The 19035-nt window shown below is 38.7% G+C and overlaps 1 protein-coding gene across 14 annotated transcripts in view; it reads left to right on the top strand.

The window, feature by feature from the left end:
* The window catches only part of FHIP1A (FHF complex subunit HOOK interacting protein 1A), a 275556-nt gene that overhangs the window by 47094 nt on the left and 209427 nt on the right, over nt 1-19035 (top strand). For 2 of the 14 annotated variants that reach the window (XM_067736668.1, XM_067736667.1), the window contains exon 2: nt 16620-16903. The exons of the other annotated variants lie outside the window; for them this stretch is intronic. The gene's annotated coding sequence lies outside the window, so the exon portion shown is untranslated. The remainder of the gene's footprint in view (nt 1-16619; nt 16904-19035) is intronic. 14 annotated transcript variants of the gene reach the window in all.

Genomic DNA, 19035 nt, shown 5'->3' with positions numbered 1-19035 from the left:
CTGATATCAGACAAATAAGCTTTGCTTGTGTGTATGGATCTGACTTTTTGTGGGTCCCTTGTTTCCATCAGATTCTGGAAAGGATCTGTGTGCCCTCCCCCCTCCCCAGAAACTGATTAACTATTACTTTAGCTGTTTTTGGATAAAAGTTGTAAGAACTCATAAGATTTGCAGCCATTTGGAAGACCTTTTGTGGGACTGGCAGTCATACTTCAGCCTGCCACGTGGGCTCCTCAGGTACACTGTATACATAAGTACAGTAAGACTGGTTCTGCTTATCCAGTAGTTTCAGGTATAGTTTCTTTAAAAAATTCAACCCTGTGAGATATACAGAGTAGGAGGGATATTATCCCTGTTTACACGGATGACGGTGAGGCTGAGACAAAAGCACGAAAACAATATCACTAGGTTTACCATCATGTGAAAGCATTGGACACCCCCGCTAGGCTCATACTCTGGTCACTTCTAAATATACTGTGGATATTCATTGTGGATAAAGGGCTGATCATCATCATTTCCTTTCCAGAGGGAATGGATCATGTTAAAGCTGTGGATTTCGTTTTGGCTGTTCCTCATTTTAGCAATTTTGAAACATAATTTTATGGATATAATCTTCCCACTTCACAGTCAAATAAAAGCTGGCCCCAGCCCCTCTTCTGTTCTCCTCCACGAGGATCATAGAAAATCCTACCCGATCATATTTTTTCAGCATGCTGGGTCAGGAGAGGGTAAATCATTGGCGGCTGGTAGCATCACCTCAGTTTTTTCATTAGATTGTTCTTTGGGTTTCAAAGACTAGTGCCCTTGTAACTTACATTATTCAGCCTTAAAATTACACATAAAAATTTGCTGTGGAAGAGTAGCAATGTAAGATAAATTGAGAAGGTTAAGGGAAAAACGGTGCTAAGAGCTTCTCATAAATGAATTCTCATCATAAAAGCACACCGATTTCTCCAAGTGACAAATTAACTTGAGACTGTGCTTTGCATTTTTAAGTAATGTGTGGTAGGGTAATTCCATTTATGTTCAAGCCAGAGGTCAGTGCCTCTTCACTTATTCCACTTGTGCTTTTTGTCTAATAGTGTAGAAAAGAGAGCTATGTGGATATTTAATTTACTTTGATTTTGCAAATGCATTGTGTCATGATTCAGGCAGTACCGAGATTCTAGGGGTTAAGGCAGGCTGGCTTATAAAAGGTGTCTGTGCTGAGGGCTTGGGGCCAGTACATTTTCCGAAAGGAATATTTGTGCTTAGAACAATTCTTATAAAGATTGTTGTTCTGATTTGAATTATGTTTTCATTTCAGTGGGGTCACTGAAAAGGACATCAAGATGTCAGTCATTTATTTCACTTCCCGGGTATTAGGTGGGTAGACAAGGCATTCGTGAGTGGGATGGTGGTTCTTTCTGTCAACAAGTCAGAGGTTGGATTATGAAAATTAACTTTGAGCAAGTGACTCTGTGTTTCTATCAAGAATATGCATATTGGGACTTCCCTGGTGGCACAGTGGTTAAGAATCTGCCTGCCAATGCAGGGGACATGGGTTTGAGCCCTGGTCCAGGAAGATCCCACATGCTGAGGAGCAACTAAGCCTGTGTGCCACAACTACTGAGCCCGCGAGCCACAACTACTGAGCCCGCGTGCCACAGCTACTGAAGCCTGCGCTCCTAGAGCCTATGCTCTGCAACAAGAGAAGCCACAGCAATGAGAAGCCCGCGCACCACAATGAAGAGTAGCCCCTACTTGCCACAACTAGAGAAAGCCCGCGCACAACAATGGAGACCCAACACAGCCAAAACTAAGTTTAAAACAAAACAAAACAAACAAAAAAAGAATATGTATATTAATGTCATTTAGACTCTTTTGGGGGAAATATTAAATATCTCTATTAATTTTAGCATTTGTACCTCTGTGATTTCTTGACAGTAATGGTAATAAAGAGAAAAGGGTTCCTCCCCTGCCTTCTTACAATCTATTTAGTGAAACCTGATGGATCATGTGAAAGCTCTTAATTCTTCAAGCCATTGGTATCTGAATTAGGAGTTTATTTTATTTTTTTTACAAGAGTCCTTGTATGTTATTTATTCTTTTCTTTTTTGCTTTATTGAAGGATAGTTGACTTATTGTATTAGTTTCAGGTGCACAACATACTGATGCAGTATTTTTATAAATTACACACCATACAAAAAGGCTTAATTTCTAACCCAAATAAGAAAAAATGCACTCCTAATTTATCCCTCACCCGTCTTTCCCCTTTGGTAACCATAAGTTTGTTTTTTGTGTCTGTGAGTCTATTTCTATTTTGTAAATAAGTTCATTCGTATCATTTTTTAGATTCCACATAAAAGTGATATCATATGATATTTGTCTTTCTCTGTCTGACTTACTGCACTTAGTATGATAATCTCTAGGTACATCCATATTGCTGCAAATGGCATTATTTCATTCTTTTTTATGGCTAATATTCCATTGTATATGTATACTACATCTTCTTTATCCATTTATCTGTCCATGGACATTTAGGTTGTTTCCATGTCTTGGCTATTGTAAATAGTGCTGCTATGAACATTGGGGTGCATGTATCTTTTCGAGTTAGAGTTTTCTCCTGATATATGCCCAGGAATGGTATTGCTGGTTCATATGGTAGCTCTATTTTTGTTTTTTAAAGAACCTCTATACTGTTCTCCATAGTGGCTGCACCAATTTACATTCCTACCAACAGTGTAGCAGGGTTCCCTTTTCTTCACACTCTCTCCAACATTTATTATTTGTAGACTTCTTGATGACAGGCATTCTGACCCATGTGAGGTGATACCTCATTGTGGTTTTGATTTGCATTTCTCTAATAATTAGTGTTGTTGAGCATCTTTTCACGTGCCTGTTGGCCATCTGCATGGCTTCTTTGGAGAAATGTCTATTTAAGTCTTCTGCCCATTTTTTGATTGGGTTGTATTTTTGTTGTTGTCGAGTTGTATGAGCTATAGTTTGGAAATTAAGCCCTTGTCCATGACATTGTTTGCAAATATTTTCTCCCATTCTGTAGGTTGTCTTTTCATTTTGTTTTATGGTTTCCTTTGCTGTGCAAAAGCTTTTAAGTTTAATTAGGTCCCATTTGTTTATTTTTGGTTTTGTTCCCATTACTCTAGGAGTTGGATCCAAAAAAATATTGCTGTGATTTATGTCAAAGAGTGTTCTGCCTGTTCTCCTCTAGCAGTTTTATAGTATCTGGTCTTACATTTAGGTCTTTAATCCTTTTTTTTTTTTTTTTTTAAGATTTTTTTTGATGTGGACCATTTTAAAAGTCTTTATTGAATGTGTTACAATATTGCTTCTGTTTTATGTTTTGGTTTTCTCGGCCGCGGGGCAGGTGGGATCTTAGCTCCCCAGCCAGGGATCAAACCCGCACCCTCTGCATTGGAAGGTGAAGTCTTAACCACTGGACCAGCAGGGAAGTCCCTTTAGTCCATTTTGAGTTTAGTTTTGTATATGGTGTTAGAGAATGTTCTAATTTCATTCTTTTACGTGTGCCTGTCCAGTTTTCCCAGCATGACTTTTTTTCTCAATTGTATAATCTTACCTCCTTTGTCATAGATTAATCGACCATAAGTGGGTGGGTTTATTTCTGGGCTTTCTATCCTGTTCCATTGAACTGTGTGTTGTTTTTTTTTGGTACCAGTACCTTACTGTTTTGATAACCGTAGATTTGTAGTATAGTCTTAAGTCAAGGAGTGTGGTTCCTCCAGCTCTGTTCTTCTTTCTCAAGATTGTTTTGGCTATTTGGAGTCTTTGTGTTTCCATACAAATTAAAAAAAATTTTTGTTCCCATCTGTGAAAAATGCCACTGGTAATTTGATAAGGGATTGCATTGAATCTGTAGATTGCCTTGGGTAGTATAGTCATTTTAACAATATTGATTCTTCCAGTCCAAGAATACAGTGTATCTTTCCATCTGTTTGTGTGGCCTTTTTTCATCAGTGTCTTCTAGTTTTCAGAGTATGTACAGGTCTTTTACCTCCTTAGGTAGGCTTATTCCTGGGTATTTTATTCTTTATGATGTGATGGTAAATGAGATTGTTTCCTGAACTTCTCTTTCTGATATTTAATTGTTAGTTTATAGAAATGCAACAGATTTCTGTGTCTTAATTTTGTAGCCTGCAACTTTACCAAATTCATTGGTGAGCTCTAGTAGTTTTCTGGTAGCATCTTTAGGATTTTCTGTGTATAGTATCATGTCATCTGCAAACAGTGACAGTTTAACTTTTTCTTTTCCAATTTGGATTCCTTTATTTCTTTTTCTTCTCTGATTGCTGTAGCTAGGAATTCCAAAACTATGTTGAATAATAGTGGTGAGAGTGGACATCCTTGTCTTGTTCCTGATCTTAGAGGAAATGCTCTTAGCTTTTCACCACTGAGTATGATGCTAGCTGTAGGTTTTTGTATATGGCCTTTATTATGTTGAGGTAGCTTCCCTCTCTGCCCACTTTCTGGAGAGTTTTTATCATAAGTGGGTGTTGAATTTTGTCAAAAGCTTTTTCTGCATCTATTGGGATGATCATATGGTTTTTATTCTTCAGTTTGTTGATGTGGTGTATCACACTGATTGATTCGTGGGTATTGAAAAATCCTTGCATCCCTGGGATAAATCCCACTTGATCATGGTGTATGATCCTTTTAATGTACTGTTGGATTCAAATTGCTAGTATTTTGTTGAGGATTTTTGTGTCTCTGTTCATCAGTGATATTGGCCTGTAATTTTCTTTTTTAGTGGTTATCTTTGTCTGATTTTGGTATCAGGGTGATGGTGGCCTCATAGAATGAGTTTGGGAGTTTTCCTTCCTCTGCAATTGTTTGGAACAGTTTCAGAAGGATAGGTGTTAGCTCTTCTCTAAATGTTTGGTAGAATTTGCCTGTGAAGCCATCAGTTCCTAGACTTTTGTTTGTTGGGAGTTTTAAAATTAGTTTCAATTTCAGTGCTTGTGATTGGTCTGTTCATCTTTTCTAATTCTTCCTGGTTCAGTCTTGGGAGACTACCTTTCTAAGAATTTGCCCATTTCTTCCAGGTTGTCCATTTTATTGGCATACAGTTACATATAGTAGTCTCTTGTGATCCTTTGTATTTCTGTAGTGTCAACTGTAACTTTTCCTTTTTCATTTCTAATTTTATTGATTTGTGTCTTCTCCCCTTTTTTCTTGATGAGTCTGGCTAAAGGTTTATCAATTTTGTTTATCTTCTCAAAGAACCAGCTTTTAGTTTCATTGATCTTTTCTATTGTTTTTTTAGTCTCTATTTCTTTTCTTTCTGCTCTGATCTTTATGCTTTCTTTCCTTCTACTAACTTTGGGTTTTGTCGTCTTCTTTCTCTAGTTGCTTTAGGTGTAAAGTTAGGTTGTTTATTTGAGATTTTTCTTGTTTCCTACGGTGAGCTTGTATCACTGTAAACTTCCCTCTTAGAACTGCTTTTGCTGGATAGAATTAGGAGTTTTGACTGGGTAATTAATGATAATATCTTTGTCCCCTGCACTGTTGTATTGAAGTTTTCATTTTCTTCTTAGGTCTGTGGCCACATTGCATTTTTGCTCCAGGATTTAAATTTGTGGGGCAAAGACAGTGGGCATGATGTTAGCTAATTGCCTCAAATGCTGGCTGGTGTGTACTTGACCTTTCAAAGTCAGAGTGCAAGGCCAAAGATCACATTTTTGCTTGTTGTTTTTGTTGTTTTCATTTCAGGGGAATCAGTGGGTGCAGGTGCAGAGGAGATTTAGGGAGATTAGGGGCAGGTGCTTGGTCAGGAGCTCTAGGGCCATGTACCAGTCAGTCCTCCAGCTCATGGTGGTGGTCTTTACATTTCCTGTAAGAAGCACAATAGATTCAAATACCCAAGGCTAAGATGGAGCCTGAGGCAAAGCAGGCCTCCGCATTTCCCCAAAGTTCAAGTTTCTTTTAACTCTGAATATCTCTCCGTATTGTTTTTTTAAAAAACACTGTAGCGTATTTTTTCCCATAAGGAATAAAACCCCAGCACGCTGAATCCATGCTTCCTATGAAGGAACCTAGTATTATAGAATCTGTTTGCTTTTAAAGAAAGAAGGTAAATAAGTTTCAACAGCATGTCAGTCAGCTGTCCCAGAAACCACACATAAGTTAATGGGTGTTTTGAGGTTGTGTATTCACCTGTCTGGACAGTTGAGGACTCTGGACATATTTCAGGTTAGGAAATACTTGTGTGATTACACAGCTTATTGTTTATCGTAAAACATATTACCCTTATGTTAGAGTCCAGTGACTCATGATCTGACTTTAAAATACTTTTTGTCTTAGTAATTTTAAAAAGCCCTTTTCCTGCCATTTGGCTTTTAACATGTGTTCAGGCCATGGTTTTCTTTTGGTACCTTTTTAATTGAGATGAAATTTACATAACACAAATGCTGTGAATATTTTTTGTCAAGAGAATTTACGAAAGGTTAATTGACTCAACACTTGGTTCATTTATTTGAATTCAGTGTCTGACAGGCCATGATGATATAAAGCCAGGTCCTTGCCTTGAAGGAGATCACGGTCTCCTAGGGGGATAACAGATATTAATAGAGACATGTACAAGGTGCCCTGTGACTGCAAAGGACGTTGACTGCACTTTCCTTTTTGAGTCCACCACTGAAAATGGTGGATTTTTTCCTCTTGCTCTATGTTTTTGTAGCAACATGTCTTACTTCCTTGTCTTAGTGTTTTCTGTTAGAGATTTCATATGAAAGTTAGAATTTTGTCAGCTACTTCATGCTTCTCAATATTTCTTGTTTCTAAGATTCAAAGATGGAAATGTAAGTGGTGATGCCTGATGTTAGTCTATTTGTTAGAATTATAAATCATGCACTTGATATAAAAAGGTATTTTCGAATGTTGGATTTTAAACTGGGATTCTTGCCTGCATCTCTGTGGCAAGACTGTTGGCCAATAAATTCCAGGTCTGTTTGCTTACTTAAGCCTGAACTATATGGCATACGTTTTCATTTTTATTGTATGTTTCACCCCATGTCTTAATAAAAAACCCAAGCCAAAAAAAATGTACTTCCTGTATTCTTCACTTTGAAGTATCCTGAAACTTCATATCTCTTCTTTTTTTTTTTTGTTTCTTAAATCTCTTGCATGTTTGCAAATGATAATAGCTATGCCTTTTCCTTTTATACTGGTAAACGAAGGATTAAATGGACAATATTTACAGAGATCTCTAGGATTCTTAGAGAAAGGACTAAATAAAATGAAACAGTATTATGTAAAATGAATAAATTATTTTCTTATGTTAAGCTGAGTTTTATTAAGGTGAATTTTTCTCAATACTAATCTTTTTATTAAATTTAAAGACTTTAGTCTCCTTTTCATTTTTTAAGTTTAATTTATTTATTTTTATTATATATATATATTTATACATCTTTATTGGAGTATAATTGCTTCATAATGCTGTGTTAGTTTCTGTGATTCACAACAAAGTGAATCAGCCATATGCGTACACATATCCCCATACCCCTTCCCTCTTGGTCTTCCTCTCCCCATTCCTATCCCACCCCTCTAGGTGGTCAAAAAGCACCGAGCTGATCTCCCTGAGCTATGTGGCTGCTTCCAGCTAGCTATCTATTTCACATTTGGTAGTATATATATATCGATGCTTCCCTTACTTCGCCCCAGCTTCCTCCTTCCCCCACCGCCCCACCCCGTGTCCTCAAGTCCATTCTCTATGTCTGCATATTTATTCCTGCCCTCCCTCTAGGTTCATCAGTACCATTTTTTTTTTTTTTTAGATTCCATATATATGCATTAGTATACGGCATTAGTCTCCTTTTTAAATAGTTATGCTGTTTAGACTCACTCACTTCCCTATTTTAAGGCATTACTGAACTGATACAATTGTCATTTTCTTCTTAATTTTATAACGTATGGTATCTCTGAAATGTTACTTAAAAAAAAATTCTTCTTTAAAGTCTCTTGCTTGGCCCATGAAATTTAAGAATTGACTTCAGTTGACTTCACTTTAATAATCTTATTTTATTAAAATCTTGCAACATGTTGGTCAAGTGCTACAATATTTTTAAAAAATTTTTTTAAATTTATTTTTTCACACACACACACTGTATTTTATTTTTACAAGAGATAAATAAACTGACACCAAGCATTGTAAATGGATGACCACAACAAAAGCAACAATGATTGCAATTACCAAACACGAAACACACTCATACTATGTCATAATATTGACATTCAGTCCAGTAATCCTCCACTGTAACAGCTCCTTCACTTTGCAGTGAAAATTGATTTGTATATTTTTAGCCTCTGAGTCCTTGTGGGATTTTTTTTTTTTTATTCAAACAGAAAGTCAGAAAAATTATAATCATCCTCATCAGTTCACTCAGTCCGGTGTAATTAATTTTTATTTCATCTTGATCTTTTGTTAGCACTTTTATAAATTCATCAGTTTTCCATTAGAGTTCTGAAAATGCTTATTCATTCAGTTCAGCAGTATAGTCAGTTACCAGAAACATGTACTTGTCAGAGTCTTTTCCATGAATTCCTTGAAGATAAAACCCTTCTATAGGAACATTTTTGCAAAAGCATTAGAGTACACCCAGAATTGTCTGTAAATGACAAAAGACTTAAAAATAACCATGGGTAAAGATTTGATGAAAGTTCATAATAATGCAATTGACAAGGAAATTTAGTTATTTATGAGATATACATTTTAAAGTAATAACTAGAATTATGACTTATAACATTATACCAGAACATATAAGATTTTTAGAAATTTCATGTCATGTTGAAACATTTATATTAACATATTTCCATACAAATAACCCAAAGAAAGTTTAGTATTAGTTGTTTTGTTTGTTTGTTTCTTTATATTGCCGGTTCCTATTAGTCATCAATTTTATACACATCAGTGTATACATGTCAATCCCAATCGCCCAGTTCAGCACACCACCATCCCCACCCCACCATGGTTTCATCCCCATGGTGTCCATACTTTTGTTCTCTACATCTGTGTCTCAGCTTCTGCCCTGCAAACCCGTTCATCTATACAATTTTTCTAGGTTCCACATACGTGCGTTAATATACGATATTTGCTTTTCTCTTTCTGACTTACTTTACTCTGTATGACAGTCACTAGATCCATCCACGTCTCAACAAATGACTCAATTTCGTTCCTTCCTATGGCTGAGTAATATTCCATTGTATATATGTACCACATCTTCTTTATCCATTCGTCTGTTGATGGGCATTTAGGTTGCTTCCATGACCTGGCTATTGTAAATAGTGCTGCAATGAACATTGGGGTGCACGTGTCTCTTTGAATTATGTTTTTCTCTGGGTATATTCCCAGTAGTGGGATTGCTGGATCATATGGTAACTCTATTTTTAGTTTTTTAAGGAACCTCCATACTGTTCTCCATAGTGGCTCTGTCAATTTACATTCCCACCAATAGTGCAAGAGGGTTCCCTTTTCTCCACACCCACTCCAGCATTTGTTGCTTGTAGATTTTCTGATGATGTCCATTGTAACTGGTATGGGGTGATACCTCATTGTAGTTTTGATTTGCATTTCTCTAATAATTAGTGATGTTGATCAGCTTTCCGTGTGCTTCTTGGCCATCTGTATGTCTTCTTTGGAGAAATGTCTATTTCAGTCTTCTGCCCATTTTTGGATTGGGTTGTTTGTTTCTTTTTTTTTTTTTTTTTTTCCCCCGGTACGCGGGCCTCTCACTGTTGTGGCCTCTCCCGTTGCGGAGCACAGGCTCCGGACGAGCAGGCTCAGCGGCCATGGCTCACGGGCCCAGCCGCTCCGCGGCATGTGGGATCTTCCCGGACCGGGGCATGAACCCGTGTCCCCTGCATGGGCAGGGGGACTCTCAACCACTGCACCACGAGGGAAGCCCCTGTTTCTAATATTGAGCTGCATGAGCTGTTTATATATTTTGGAGACTAATCCTTTGTCCGTTAATTCGTTTGCAAATATTTTCTCCCATTCTGAGGGTTGTCTTTTCGTCTTGTTTATGGTTTCCTTTGCTGTGCAAAAGCTTTGAAGTTTCATTAGGTCCCATTTGTTTATTTTTGTTTTTATTTCCATTACTGTAGGAGGTGGATCAAAAAAGATCTTGCTGTGATTTATGTCAAAGAGTGTTCTTCCTATATTTTCCTCTAAGAGTTGTATAGTGTCTGGTCTTACATTTAGGTCTCTAATCCATTTTGAGTTTATTTTTGTGTATGGTGTTAGGGAGTGTTCTAATTTCATTCTTTTACATTTAGCTGTGCAGTTTTCCCAGCACCACTTATTGAAGAGACTGTCTTTTCTCCATTGTATATCTTTGCCTCCTTTGTCATAGATTAGTTAACCATAGGTGCATGAGTTTATCTCTGGGCTTTCTATCTTGTTCCATTGATCTGTGTTTCTGTTTTTGTGCCAGTACTATGTTGTCTTGATTACTGTAGCTTTGTAGTATAGTCTGAAGTCAGAGAGTCTGATTCCTCCAGCTCCGTTTTTTTCCCTCAACATTGCTTTGGCTATTTGGGGTCTTTTGTGTCTCCATACAAATTTTAAGATTTTTTTGGTTCTAGTTCCGTAAAAAAATGGCATTGGTAATTTGATAGGGATTGCATTGAATCTGTAGATTGCTTTGGGTAGTACAGTCATTTTCACAATATTGATTCTTCCAATCCAAGAACATGGTATATCTCTCCATCTGTTGGTATCATCTTTAATTTCTTTCATCAGTGTCTTATAGTTTTCTGCATACAGGTCTTTTGTCTCCCTAGGTAGGTTTATTCCTAGGTATTTTATTCTTTTTGTTGCAATGGTAAATGGGAGTGTTTCCTTAATTTCCCTTTCAGAATTTTCATCATTAGTGTATAGGAATGCAAGAGATTTCTGTGCATTAATTTTGTATCCTGCAATTTTACCAAATTCATTGATTAGCTCTAGTAGTTTTCTGGTGGCATTTTTAGGATTCTCTATGTATAGTATCATGTCATCTGAAAACAGTGACAATTTTACTTCTTCTATTACAATTTGTATTCCTTTTATTTCTTTTTCTTCTCTGATTGCCGTGGCTAGGACTTCCAAAAGTATGTTGAATAATAGTGGTGAGAGTGGACATCCTTGTCTCATTCCTGATCTTAGAGGAAAAGCTTTCAGTTTTTCACCATAGAGAATGATGTTTGCTGTGGGTTTGTCGTATATGGCCTTTATGATGTTGAGGTAGGTTCCCTCTAAGCCTACTTTCTGGAGAGTTTTTATCATAAATGGGTGTTGAATTTTGTCAAAAGCTTTTTCTGCATCTATTGAGATGATCATATGGTTTTTATTCTTCAATTTGTTAATATGTTGTATCACATTGATTGATTTGCGTATATTGAAGAATCCTTGCATCCCTTGGATAAATCCCACTTGATCGTGGTGTATGATCCTTTAAATATGTTGTTGGGTTCTATTTGCTAGTATTTTGTTGAGGATTTTTGCGTCTATATTCATCAGTGATATTGGCCCGTAATTTTCTTCTTTGTAGTATCTTTGGCTTTGGTATCAGGGTGATGGTGTCTTCATAGAATGAGTTTGGGAGTGTTCCTTCCTCTGCAATTTTTTGGAAGAGTTTGAGAAGGATGGGTCTTAGCTCTTCTCTACATGTTTGTTAGAATTCACTTGTGAAGCCATCTGGTCCTGGACTTTTGTTTGTTGGAAGATTTTTAATCACAGTTTCAATGTCATTACTTGTGATTGGTCTGTTCATATTTTCTATTTCTTCCTTGTTCTGTCTTGGGAGGTTATGTCTTTCTAAGAATTTGTCCATTTCTTCCAGGTTGTTCATTTTATTGGCATAGAGTTGCTTGTAGTAGTCTCTTAGGATGCTTTGTATTTCTGTGGTGTGTGTTGTAACTTCTCCTTTTTCATTTCTAATGTTATCGATTGAGTCCTCTCCCTTTTTTTCTTGATGAGTCTGGCTAATGGTTTATCAATTTTGTTTATCTTCTCAGAGAACTGAGCTTTTAGTTTTATTGATCTTTGCTATTGTTTTCTTTGTTTCTATTTCATTTATTTCCTCTCTGATCTTTATGTTTCCTTCCTTCTGCTAACTTTGGGTTTTGTTTTTTCTTCTTTCTCTAGTTCCTTTAGGTGTAAGGTTAGATTGTTTACTTGAGATTTTTCTTGTTTCCTGAGGTAGGTTTGTATAGCTATAATCTTCCCTCTTAGAACTGCTTTTGCTGCATCCCATAGGTTTTGGATCGTTGTGTTTTCATGTCATTTGTCTCTAGGTATTTTCTGATTTCCTCTTTGATTTCTTCAGTGATCTCTTGGTTACTTAGTAACGTATTGTTTAGCCTCCATGTGTTTGTGTTTTTTACGTTTTTTTCCCTGTGATTCATTTCTAATCTCATAGCGTTGTGGCTCAAAAAGATGCTTGATATGATTTCAATTTTCTTAAATTTAATGAGGCTTGATTGTGACTGAAGATGTGATCTGTCCTGGAGAATGTTCTGTGCACACTTGAGAAGAAAGTGTAATCTGCTCTTTTAGGATGGAACGTCCTATAAATAACAATGAAATCTATCTGGTCTATTGTGTCATTTAAATCTTCTACTTCCTTATTTATTTTCATTTTGGATGGTCTGTCCATTGGTGTAAGTGAGGTGTTAAAGTCCCCCACTATTACTGTGTTCTGTCGATTTCCTCTTTTATTGCTGTTAGCACATTGCCTTATGTATTGAAGTGCTGCTATGTTGGGTGCATATATAGTTACAATTGTTATGTATTCTTCTTGGATTGATCCCTTGATCATTATGTAGTTTTCTTCCTTGTCTATTGTGACATTCATTATTTTAAAGTCTACTTTATCTGATATGAGTATTGGTACTCCAGCGTTCTTTTGATTTCCATTTACATGGGATATCTTTTTCCATCCCCTCACTCTCCGTCTGTATGTATTCCTAGGTCTGAAGTGGGTCTCTTGTAGACAGCATATATATTGATCTTGTTTTTGTATCCATTCAGCAAGCCTGTGTCTTTTGGCTGGAGCATTTAATCCATTCACATTTAAGGTAATTATCGATATGTATGCTCCTGTGACCATTTTCTTAATTGTTTTGTGTTTGTTTTTGTAGGTCCTTTTTTTCACTTGTGTTTCCCACTTAGAGAAGTTCCTTTAGCATTTGTTGTAAAGCTGTTTGGTGGTGCTGAATTCTCTTAGCTTTTGCTTGTCTGTAAAGGTTTCCATTTCTCCATAGAATCTGAATGAGATCCCTGCCAGGTAGAGTAATCTTTGTTGTAGGTTCTTCCCTTTCATCACTTTAAGTATATCCTGCCACTCCCTTCTGGCTTGTAGAGTTTCTGCTGAGAAATCAGCTGTTAACCTTATGGGAGTTCCCTTGTATGTTATTTGTCATTTTTCCCTTGCTGCTTTCAGTAATTTTTCTTTGCCTTTAATTTTTGCCAATTTGATTACTATGAGTCTCGGCGTGTTTCTCCTTGCGTTTATCCTGTATGGGGCTTGCTGCGCTTCCTGAACTTGGGTGGCTATTTCCTTTCCCATGTTAGGGAAGTTTTTGACTATAATCTCTTCAAATATTTTCTCGGGTCCTTTCTCTCTCTCTTCTCCTTCTGGATCCCCTATAGTATGAATATTGTTGCGTTTAATGTTGTCCCAGAGGTCTCTTAGGCTGTCTTCATTTCTTTTCATTCTTTTTTCTTCAGTCTGTTCTGCAGCAGTGAATTCCACCATTCTATCTTCCAAGGTCACTTATCCATTCTTCTGCCTCAGTTATTCTGCTATTGGTTCCTTATCGTGTAGTTTTCATTTCAGTTATTGTATTGTTCATCTCTGTTTGTTTGTTCTTTAATTCTTCTAGGTCTTTGTTAAACATTTCTTGCATCTTCTCGATCTTTGCATCCATTCTTTTTCCGAGGTCCTGGATCATCTTCACTATCATTATTCTGAATTCTTTTTCTGGAAGGTTGCCTATCTCCACTTCATTTAGTTGTTTTTCTGGGGTTTTATCTTGTTCCTTCATCTGGAACATTGTCCTCTGCCTTTTCATCTTGTCTATCTTTCTGTGAATGTGGTTTTTGTTCCACAGGCTGCAGGATTGTAGTTCTTCTTGTTACTGCTGTCTGCACTCTGGTGGATGAGGCTATCTAAAAGGTTTGATGGGAGGGACTGGTGGTGGGTAGAGCTGACTGTTGCTCTGGTGGGAAGAGCTCAGTAAAACATTAATCCACTTGACTGTTGATGGGTGGGGCTGGGTTCCCTCCCTGTTGGTTGTTTGGCCTGAGGCAACCCAACACTGGAGCCTACCTGGGCTCTTTGGTGGGGCTAATGACAGACTCTGGGAGGGCTCAGGCCAAGGAGTGCTTCCCAGAACTTCTGCTGCCAGTGTCCTTGTCCCCACGGTGAAACAGAGCCCCCTCCCGCCTCTGCAGGAGACCCTCCAACACTAGCAGGTAGGTCTGGTTCAGTCTCCCCTGGGGTCACTCCTCCTTCCCCTGGGTCCCGATGGGCACACTAGTTTGCGTGTGCCCTCCAAGAGTGGAGTCTCTGTTTCCTCCAGTCCTGTCGAAGTCCTGCAATCAACTCCCACTAGCCTTCAAAATCTGATTCTCTAGGAATTCCTCCTCCCGTTGCCGGACCCCCAGTTGCGAAGCCTGACGTGGGGCTAAGAACCTCCACTCCAGAGGGTAGACTTCTGTGGTATAAGTGTTTGCCAGTCTGTGAGTCACCCACCCACCAGTTATGAGATTTAATTTTACTGTGATTGCACCCCTCCTACTGTCTCATTGTGGCTTCTCCTTTGTCTTTGGATGTGGGATATCTTTTTTGGTGAGTTCCAGTGTCTTCCTGTCGATAGTTGTCCAGCAGCTAGTTGTGATTCTGGTGTCCCTGCAAGAGGGAGTGAGAGCACGTCCTTCTCCTCAGCCACCTTGTTCTCGACCTATAATATAATTTTTATAGCTAAATTTTAAGCCTTCACCAGAGTTTTATTTTACCTTTCTATGTGTGAATTGCTTAGGGCACACTTATCTGGTTACACTTTACAGTTATACAGAAAGGTCCTTTTCCTCCCTTCACTACCTTGACAGCTGAGAAAGTCAAGGGAACTGTCAACAGATGGTTTAAAAGAGTGGGAATTTGTTCCGTGCACTGGAATTTGCTCCCTGCCTGGTGTGAGAGCTTGTATTTGTGGCATACAAAGTCAGGTTGTGTAAAAATGTGAAGGACAGGTGTTTACCCTGGCCTTGACCAAGGTGAGAGTTTGAGATGGGAGGGTTGGGCTCTGTATAGGAGGGGACTGGGAACTTGACTGGTTTGTCAGTTTTGTTACCTGTCAATTGAAATCAGAGACTAAGCAAAGGAGATATAATTTCACAACTCATAATACAGCCTTAAAATCTTTTTTCTTTTGGTTGATGTATTTTAAGCAGTTGAATACATTTTCCATAAATTTTACTGCCTTCCATTTACCTTTGAATAGAAGCCAGCGGAGAAATATTTAGAAGGTATGAGCAGCAATAAAACGAACTGTTAGAAAGGTCCTTTTGTGGCATTCCTCAAGTGTGTGCTGGTAGAAAAATTACTGTAATTTGATAGTGAAATGTTGGAAAGTGATTTTATTTACTATTTAGAAATAATATAAATGAGCCTTGCTTTTTCAGTTCACAGGTTCAGAACATTTAGTTATGCCTCACTAGCTCAGATCTTTGCTCATTACATTTTATACTGACGGAATTAAATGTGCCACATTGCAAAGCTGGATCAGCCCCGCAGTTTTAAAATACAGGGTTTGATTGAATTTTGAAGAAAAGTTAAAGGTACTGTTTAATGTTAGAAATGATTTGTGAAATTTTGTTTTTAGCCTATAGTTGGTTCAGGAAAGTATCCCAGTGATAGAAGAGGGAAAGGCTGTGAAGAATATGTAATTGTAAATGGCCCTTTTGAAACCAGAAAAGAGGCTTAGGCATTGAAGAAGCAAATAATTTTTCAAAACCAGGTCCCTGGTGGCCATACTGGCCATAATATGGCTAGTCCCTGGGGGAGTTTGCTTCTAGTACTCGTGTCTGCCAGAACTGGTAGTAAATACATGTTTAATGGCCATTTGTTCTTGAAGCATCCAGTTTTTGTTTTGTTTTGTTTTGTTTTGCTGTACGTGGGCCTCTCACTGTTGTGGCCTCTCCCATTGCGGAGCACAGTCTCCAGATGCGCAGGCTCAGTGGCCATGGCTCACGGACCCAGGTGCTCCGTGGCATGTGGGATCTTCCCAGACCGGGGCACGAACCCGTGTCCCCTGCATCGGCAGGCAGACTCTCAACCACTGCGCCACCAGGGAAGCCCGAAGCATCCAGTTTTATCTTCTGGATACCCAAGGACACATGTGGATGAAGGTTAGAGCTTCATGATGCTTGCTGTAGGCTAATGGGTATTGAGAGAGGAGACCTGCCTTAATATAATGCCTATATTTTCCAGGGAATTCTTTGGAGGCCATCTTCTTTTTTTAAAAAAATTTTAATAATGTATTTTATTTAACCGAGTCTATCCAAAATGTTCAATATGAACATACTATTAATGAGATCTTTTACATTCTCTTTTTGTACTCAGTCTTTGAACTCTGGTGAGGATTTTATGTTTACAGCACCTCTCCATGTGGATGCCCACTTTTCACCAGAAATGCTTGATCTCTGTTGAGGTTGCATAAAATGTACAGTTGAAAAGGTAGAGAGAATGGTTCAAGATGGCGGAGTAGAAGGACGTGCTGTCACTCCCTTTTGCGAGAGCACCGGGGTCACGGCTAACTGCTGAACAGTCATCGACAGGAGGACATTGGAACACACCAAAAAGGACACTCCACATTCCAAAGACAAAGGAGAAGCCACAGTGTGACGGTAGGAGGGGCGCAATCACAATAAAATCAAATCCCATAAATGCTGGGTGGGTGACTCACAAACTGGAGAACAGTTGTACCACAGAAGTCCACCCACTGGAATGAAGGTTCTGAGCCCCACATCAGGCTTCCCAACCTGGGGGTCTGACAATGGGAGGAGGAATTCCTAGAGAATCAGACTTTGAAGGCTAGCAGGAATTGATTGCAGGACTTTGACAGGACTGGGGGAAACAGAGAACTCCACTCTTGGAGGGCACGCACAGAGTAGTGTATGCACTGGGGCCCAGGGGAAGGAGCAGTGACCTGCTAGTATTGGAGGGTCTCCTGCGGAGGCAGGGTTGGCTGTGTCTCACCGTGAGGAAGAGGAAACTGGCATAGGAAGTTCTGGGAAGTACTCCTTTGCGTGAGCCCTCCGAGAGTCCACCATTAGCCCCACCAAAGAGCCCAGGTTGGCTCCAGTGTTCGGTTGACTCAGGCCAAACAACCAACAGGGAGGGAACCCAGCCCCACCCGTCAGCAGGCAAGTGGATTAAAGTTTTACTGAGCTCTTCCCACCAGAGCAACAGTCAGCTCTACCCACCACCAGTCCCTCCCATCAGGAAAATTGCTCAAGCCTCTTAGACAGCCTCATTCACCAGAGGGCAGACAGCAGTAACAAGAAGAACTACAATCCTGCAGCCTGTGGAACAAAAACCACATTCACAGAAAGATAGACAAGATGAAAAGGCAGAGGTCTATGTCCCAGATGAAGGAACAAGATAAAACCCTAGAAAAACAACTAAATGTAGCAGGGACAGGCAACCATCCAGAAAAAGAATTCAGAATAATGATAGTGAAGATGATCCAGGACCTCGGAAAAAGAATGGAGGCAAAGCTCGAGAAGATGCAAGAAATGTTTAACAAAGACCTAGAAGAATTAAAGAACAAACAAACAGAGATAAACAACAATACAACAACTGAAATGAAAACTACACGATAAGGAACCAATAGCAGAATAACTGAGGCAGAAGAACGGAAGACAGAATGGTGAAATTCACTGTTGTGGAGCAGAAGAAAGAAAAAAGAATGAAAAGAAATGAAGACAGCCTAAGAGACCTCTGGGACAGCATTAAACGTAACAACATTCACATGATAGTGGTCCCAGAAGGAGAAGAGAGAGAGGAAGGACCCGAGAAAATATTTGAAGAGATTATAGTCGAAAACTTCCTTAACATGGGAAAGGAAATAGCTACCCAAGTCCAGGAAGTGCAGAGAGTCCCATGCAGGTTAAACCCAAGGAGAAACACGCTGAGACACATAGTAATCAACTTGGCAAAAATTAAGGACAAAGAAATATTATTGAAAGCAGCAAGGGAAAAACTTTTGACAGACAGCGTACAAGGGAACTCCCATAGGTTAACAGCTGATTTCTCAGCAGAAACTCTATATGCCAGAAGGGAGTGGCATGACATATTTAAAATGATGAAAGGGAGGAACCTACAACCAAGATTACTCGGCAAGGATCTCATTCAGATTCTAAGGAGAAATGAAAACCTTTACAGACAAGCAAAAGCTAAGAGAATTCAGCACCACCCAACCAGCTTTACAACAAATGCTAAAGGAACTTCTCTAAGTGGGAAACACAAGAGAAGAAAAGGACCTACAAAAGAAACCCAAAACAATTAAGAAAATGGAAACAGGAACATACATATTGATAATTACCTTAAATGTGAATGGATTAAATGCTCCAGCCAAAAGACACAGGCTTGCTGAATGGATACAAAAACAAGACCCATATATATGCTGTCTACAAGAGACCCACTTCAGATCTAGGAACACATACAGACTGAGAGTGAGGGGATGGAAAAAGATATTCCATGCAAATGGAAATCAAAAGAAAGCTGGAGTAGCAATACTCATATCAGATAAAGTAGACTTTAAAATAATGAATGTCACAATAGACAAGGAAGAAAACTACATAATGATCAAGGGATCAATCCAAGAAGAAGATATAAGAATTAGAAATATATATGCACCCAACATAGGAGCACCTGAATGCATAAGGCACCTGCTAACAGCTGTAAAAGAGGAAATCGACAGTAACACAGTAATAGCGGGGGAATTTAACACCTCACTTACACCAATGGACAGATC

This window comes from Pseudorca crassidens, chromosome 4 (genome assembly GCF_039906515.1).
Source record: "Pseudorca crassidens isolate mPseCra1 chromosome 4, mPseCra1.hap1, whole genome shotgun sequence".
Taxonomy (NCBI): domain Eukaryota; kingdom Metazoa; phylum Chordata; class Mammalia; order Artiodactyla; family Delphinidae; genus Pseudorca; species Pseudorca crassidens.
This window is presented reverse-complemented; position numbering and strand designations above follow the sequence as displayed.